Source organism: Ranitomeya variabilis, chromosome 1 (assembly GCF_051348905.1).
Source record: "Ranitomeya variabilis isolate aRanVar5 chromosome 1, aRanVar5.hap1, whole genome shotgun sequence".
NCBI classification, from domain to species: Eukaryota; Metazoa; Chordata; class Amphibia; order Anura; family Dendrobatidae; genus Ranitomeya; species Ranitomeya variabilis.
In genome coordinates, this window is record NC_135232.1 from 726,278,923 (window position 1) to 726,285,003 (window position 6,081).

The following is a 6,081-nucleotide window of genomic DNA, read 5'->3' on the forward strand; positions in this document are numbered from 1 at the left end:
TCATACCCCAGAGCTGCACTCACTATTCTGCTGGTGCAGTCACTGTGTACATACATTACAGATCCTGTACTGATCCTGAGTTACATCCTGTATTATACTCCAGAGCTGCACTCACTAATCTGCTAGTGCAGTCACTGTGTACATACATTACATTACTGATCCTGAGTTACCTCCTGTATTATACTCCAGAGCTGCACTCACTATTCTGCTGGTGCAGTCACTGTGTACATACATTACATTACCAATCCTGAGTTACATCCTGTATTATTCTCCAGAGCTGCACTCATTATTCTGCCGCAGCAGTCACTGTGTGCATACATTACAGTACTGATCCTGAGTTACATCCTGTAGATCTTTTATTATAAAAATGAAAAACATAACAACAATAATAGCAGAAAACATAACAAAAATATTAGCCAGAAAATAATCAGTATACTGAACACTGGTCCAGCCGCTCATTCTCTCCTCTCACACATATTATACAGAATAACTACTTTGACCTTCAGGTCCGGTCACCAAACAAAATAATAATAACAAATAAAATAAACAATGGCAAACAAAGACTATATACATGAACTTTTTTTTTTTTTTTTTAGTTTTAAATAAAATAACTACAAATTAAACAAATATATACAATACTACAAGCTATCCTCCATTCCCAACCCCCCGCACTGACCTGAGAGCTGGTCCTGCGTCTCATGCCTCAGTCCATGTCCAACGTCCATAGGCCAGATCAGGCAGTGCCAGTTTTTCACCCAAACAACCCGGTGTCCCATAGTCCCACAAGATAATCCCACCTCCCCCCCTTTCCCACCACCCAACCTAAGACCTACACCCAAATCTATATCCCCATATACAATATATACAATATATACAGCAGCACACACCACAATAATTACAAAACACGAAGCCCAAGTTCGGCGCCTGCAGCCCTACATCACTGTATAATGATCAAACAAAACAAAAATCTACAGTGTCAGCAGCAGCCCACCACCAGGAAAGGAGATGACCAGACTAGGGCACACTAAAAGAAAAGCCCCTCCAGAGGAGCGCGGCCCTCCGTGCGCCCAGTCTCCCATACTCCAGAGAGCGCACCTTCACCAGGTCACCGAGTATGGTCCTAAATACATCGTCCACTGGGAGGATTTTTCGTTGCGTCGATACTAAGCACCGTGCGTTCCACATGTGATACCTAACCACTGCGCTAACTAGAAATAAGGTGCAGCGGTCCCGACCACCCAGGTCTCCGAAAGCTCCATAGGCCCATTCCGCATAGGAGAGACCGGCCAGCCGAGACCAGCCAATGAAGGCGCCCACCCTGTTGTACACCTCTGTGTTGAAGGGACAATGAAGCAGGAAGTGGTCCATGCTTTCCAGCAAGGTACCACAATGCTCCCGAGGACAATTCCTGTCCTCAGAGCTCCTACACTTCAGATTGTCCCTCACACACAGTTTCCCATGGAAGCAGCGCCAAGCCAAGTCCCAAAACTTCGAGGGGATCCTGATAGAATTCAAAAGATGCAAACCCAGCCCAAGATCCCGACTTGGGCAGTCCCTGAGCGCCAGAGGCCTCTGGAAATGGGTCAACAGAACCCTACTGTCAAGTAGTTGCCTTGGCAGAGTCCTGATCTCCCACATTCCCAGACCCCACCGACGAATTACCTTCAGAACCAAGGTAGCGTAAGCCGGAAGATGTCCATGCGGTGTGCGAAGATCCTTCACTTGCCCTCCTGTCTCCCATTCCTGGAAGAAAGGCTGAAACCATCCCCTACAGGAGAATACCCACGGAGGAGCCCTCTCTTTCCAGAGGTTTGCGATATTGATCTTAATGAAGGTATCCACAAGGAATACCACAGGGTTGACCATACCCAACCCTCCTAGTCTCCTCGTACGGCAAGTAACCTCCCTCTTGACCAGGTTCAGTCTATTCCCCCATAACAGTTGGAAGAACAAACTGTAGACCCGAGTCCAGAGAGATTCCGGCAAGATGCACACACTGCCCAGATAAATCAGTAAAGGGAGCAGGTAAGTTTTGCTCAGGTTTACCCTTTCCCTTAGGGTCAAAGACCAACCCTTCCATTGGTTCACCTTCTGAGTGGCGATCTCTAGCCTGCTGTCCCAATTTTGTTTGGGGTAGTCCCCCTGGCCAAATTCGATGCCAAGGACTTTTGCAGAGACTTTGGGTCCTGGAAGGGTGTCCGGGAGCTCAAAACCAGGATCTCCTCCTCCCAGCCAGAGACTCTCACACTTATCCCGGTTGATCTTGGACCCGGATGCCTCCGAGTAGCGATCTACCTCTGACATCAGCCACCCTGCCTCCTCGTGAGAGGAAGCAAACACAGTGACATCATCGGCATACGCCACCACCCTCAGAGTGGCTTCCGGTGCTGCCTGATCCATCCCGATCCCGGCCAACGGTCCACGCTCCACCCTCCTAAGAAGAGGGTCAATCGCAAACACGTACAGCAGCGGGCTCAAGGGACAACCCTGGCGAACACCGGACCCAACCTCAAAAGAGCTACCAATCCAACCATTCACAAGCGGGAAACTCTCTGCCCCACTGTACAAGGTCTTAAGCCAATCAACAAACCCCCCCGGCAGGCCATATCTCAGAAGGACAGACCAGAGGTACTCGTGATTAACCCGATCAAACGCTTTTGCCTGGTCCAGTGACAGCATGTACCCCTTCCAGTGACCAGCCCTACCCTGCTCCACTGCCTCTCGGACACAGAGCACAGCACTAAATGTGCTGCGGCCTGGAACAGAGCAATGCTGGGCCCCCGAAAGGAGTCGGGGTGCAAATTTCACGAGCCGATTAAACAGCACCTTTGCCAGAACCTTCCTGTCTGCATTGAGAAGCGCTATGGGACGCCAATTCTCAATGCAAGACGGGTCCTTACCCTTTGACAAGATGATCAGAGCAGACCTCCTCATTGACTTCGGCAGAGTGCCCGAGGAAAGACACTCATTGAATACCTCAGTCAAGAGGGGAACCAAAACGTCCTTAAAGGTCTTATAGAATTCAGATGTTAAGCCATCTGGACCAGGCGATTTTTTGGGAGCAAGCCCTTCAATCGCCAACTGAACTTCCTCTTCCCTGATCATTTCTGTCAAAACGTCAAGAGAGGGGTCTACCCCTGGTTCGGGGACAGCTTCTGCCAGGAAAGCCGACATCTCATCCCAATCAAGATCCCTCTTCCCCAAGAGGTGCGAGTAGAAGGATCTGACAACCTCCAGGATCCCTGATCTGGATCGCCTCAGGGACCCCGTAGTGTCGACCAGTCCTGTAACCACTTTACTATTCACTGACATCTTGCAGTTTCTGTAAGGGTCGGGCGAGCGGTACTTCCCGTAATCCCTCTCAAAAACCAAAGATGCGTGTCTATCGTACTGACACCTCATAAGCAAAGATTTCACTCTGGAGATCTCCTCGCGGCTACCTCCAGTTGAGACAAGATGCTCGAGTTTCCTCCTCAGACCCTGATACAGGCGGTACCTGCTCAGACTCCTGAGGCTCGAGAGCTGGCGGAAGAATCTCGCCACCCTTTCCTTGAACATCTCCCACCACTCTGACCTACTACTACAAAGATCCAGTAAGGGTACCTGGCTCTGAAGAAAATCCTCAAAGGACTGTCTTATCTCCGCTTCTTCCAAGAGAGACGAATTGAGCCTCCAAAAGCCTCTTCCCATCCGGAGGGTCTCTGTAACATTCAGAGAAAACAAAATTAAACAGTGGTCGGAGAACTCCACCTCAACAACAGACACTGCTGAAGAGACAGCTTCCTCCTTTAAATAAAACCTATCTATTCTGGACCTACAGTTACCTCTATGATAGGTGAACCCCTCGTGGCCTGGGGTGTGCCGAATGTGGACATCCACCAGGCGAGCCTCACTAGCTATACTATTAAGGGCGACACTATCATAAGTCAGCTTGTCTCTGGAACCTCCTCTATCTCGGGGCCTCGTGACAGCATTGAAGTCCCCTCCAAAGACAACCTGCCGACTTGTAAAAAGGTAGGGCTTGATCCTCATAAAGAGACACTTCCGGTCCCACTTAGATTGGGGACCATAGATGTTAATGAGCCGGAGCTCTTGTCCCTTCATGAGGACATCTAAGATCAGGCACCTCCCCATTTCTAACTCAATAACCCGTCGGCATTCCACCGGTGCGGTAAAAAGGACCGGCACTCCGCTATACGGCTCGGCCGCAAGAGACCAATAGGAGGGCCCGAGTCTCCACTCCCTCTTAGCTTTAAACACATCTGCCATGTTTGGCAGCCTGGTCTCTTGCAAAAAGAAAATGTCAGCTTCAACCCGGCTGAGAAAATCAAAGGCCGCAAATCTAGCTGTATTTGACTTTATGCTGGCGACATTAATGGACGCCAGCGTCAACGGAGTGGGTTCCGCCATCATTGGTGATTGAGTTAGATGGCTTTCTTTTTCCCACTCCCCTTATCCTCTGCCTCAGAGGAGGAATCCTTCCCACTCTTTAATGACATGGAGGTATCCATTTCCACGCGTTTTTTATTTTTTTCGTCCTCGTCTCCGGACTCTGGGCCAGTCCCTCCCTCCAAGGATCTTACGTTCCCAGAAGGAGGAGACTCGGCGCCCCCTGTGAGCCCCGCCGAAGCCAGAACCTCACCCTCAGCTTCCTCCTCAGAGGAAGAGATGTTTTCAAGGGCTTGGAACCGGTTAGAAAGACCAACCAGAGGGGAGTCGGTTTTTCCTTCCTTAGGTACCTTGGTCAGAGTGAGAGAAAATTTTTTATCTCCCTTCTTTCTCTTCTTTTTGGTGCCGAGCTTACGCTTGTCCTCTAGCCACTGCCTATTATCCTCATCCATACTTTCATAATGGGAGGACTCTGAGGCAGTGGCACTCTCCTCCCTGTGGATCCTCCTGACCTCCTCATCCAACTCATCATCCCTTGGGGCCTCAGCAGCAAGACTGGCATCCAGGACAGGGGCCGCCCCAGTAGCCCGAGGCTCGCCCAGCTCTCTATCCTGTCTGCGCTTGTCTAGACGCCTTAGCTGGGCAGGCGTCTTTTTATTGCTTTTCTTCCTTGGCCCCTCAGCTCCCTCACCCTTGCTAGTCCCTTCCCCAGCAGAATCAGCCTCACGGCTTTCTCCCACCGGGGTCACGACTGCGTTAGCGAAGGAGCGAGGACAACGGCTGAATGGGTGACCTAACTCACCACACAGGTGGCACCTAATCTCCACACAAGATGCAGCAAGATGGCCGACATCCCCTGCGCTGAAGTGTGTGGGGTCGCCGCACTTGTGACAGAGCTTCGGTTGCCCCTGGTAGAAGACCAGGATACGATCCCTACCCAGGAAGGCAGATGATGGTATGTGGGCAACCGTACCACCTGAACGCTTAAGTTTTACCATAAACGTCCAGGCCCCTGACCAGATACCAAACTCGTCACGGTTTTTCTTTGGCATCTCCACTACCTCTCCATACCGGCCAAGCCACGTCATGATGTCATAACAAGAAAGCGACTCGTTACATGTCATCACGGTCACTTTCTTGACTTGATTTTGGCGAGACACCGCCTGAACGGCAAAGTCTCGCCAGCCGGGCTCATTTTTTGCCAACTCATAGTTCGACCAGAAAAGTTCAAGCCCCTCCGGCCGAACAAAGCTGACATCAAACTCAGGTATGGAATAGGGATGTATCAAGGCATAGATGTCAATTGCCTTGAAGCTCATCCTCAGCAGGAGCTCCACAACCTTCGACCTTGGAGGACACGCATCACTGCCCCTCCACCGAAGACGGACCACATTCCTACGCACACTACCCGGCCCGGCTGTTGGGAGGGACCACACTGTATCCCCCCCTCTTTGCTCTCGGAAGGCCCCGAGGCCATGCCTCTCTATCCAGAAGGATAGATCAACCTCTCGACCCTCTACCATTAGTGATCTCTCTCCCTTCTTTAGAGCCTCCAGGAGACGCCGTTGAAACATGCCGTCCCCAGAGCCCAGAGACGAGGAGGACGCCCTATTTCCCCCAGAGGTGACAGCGGCATAACTCCTGACAGGTGCTGCCACCACCGGGGGGGCAACCGGACCAGTGACCACATCC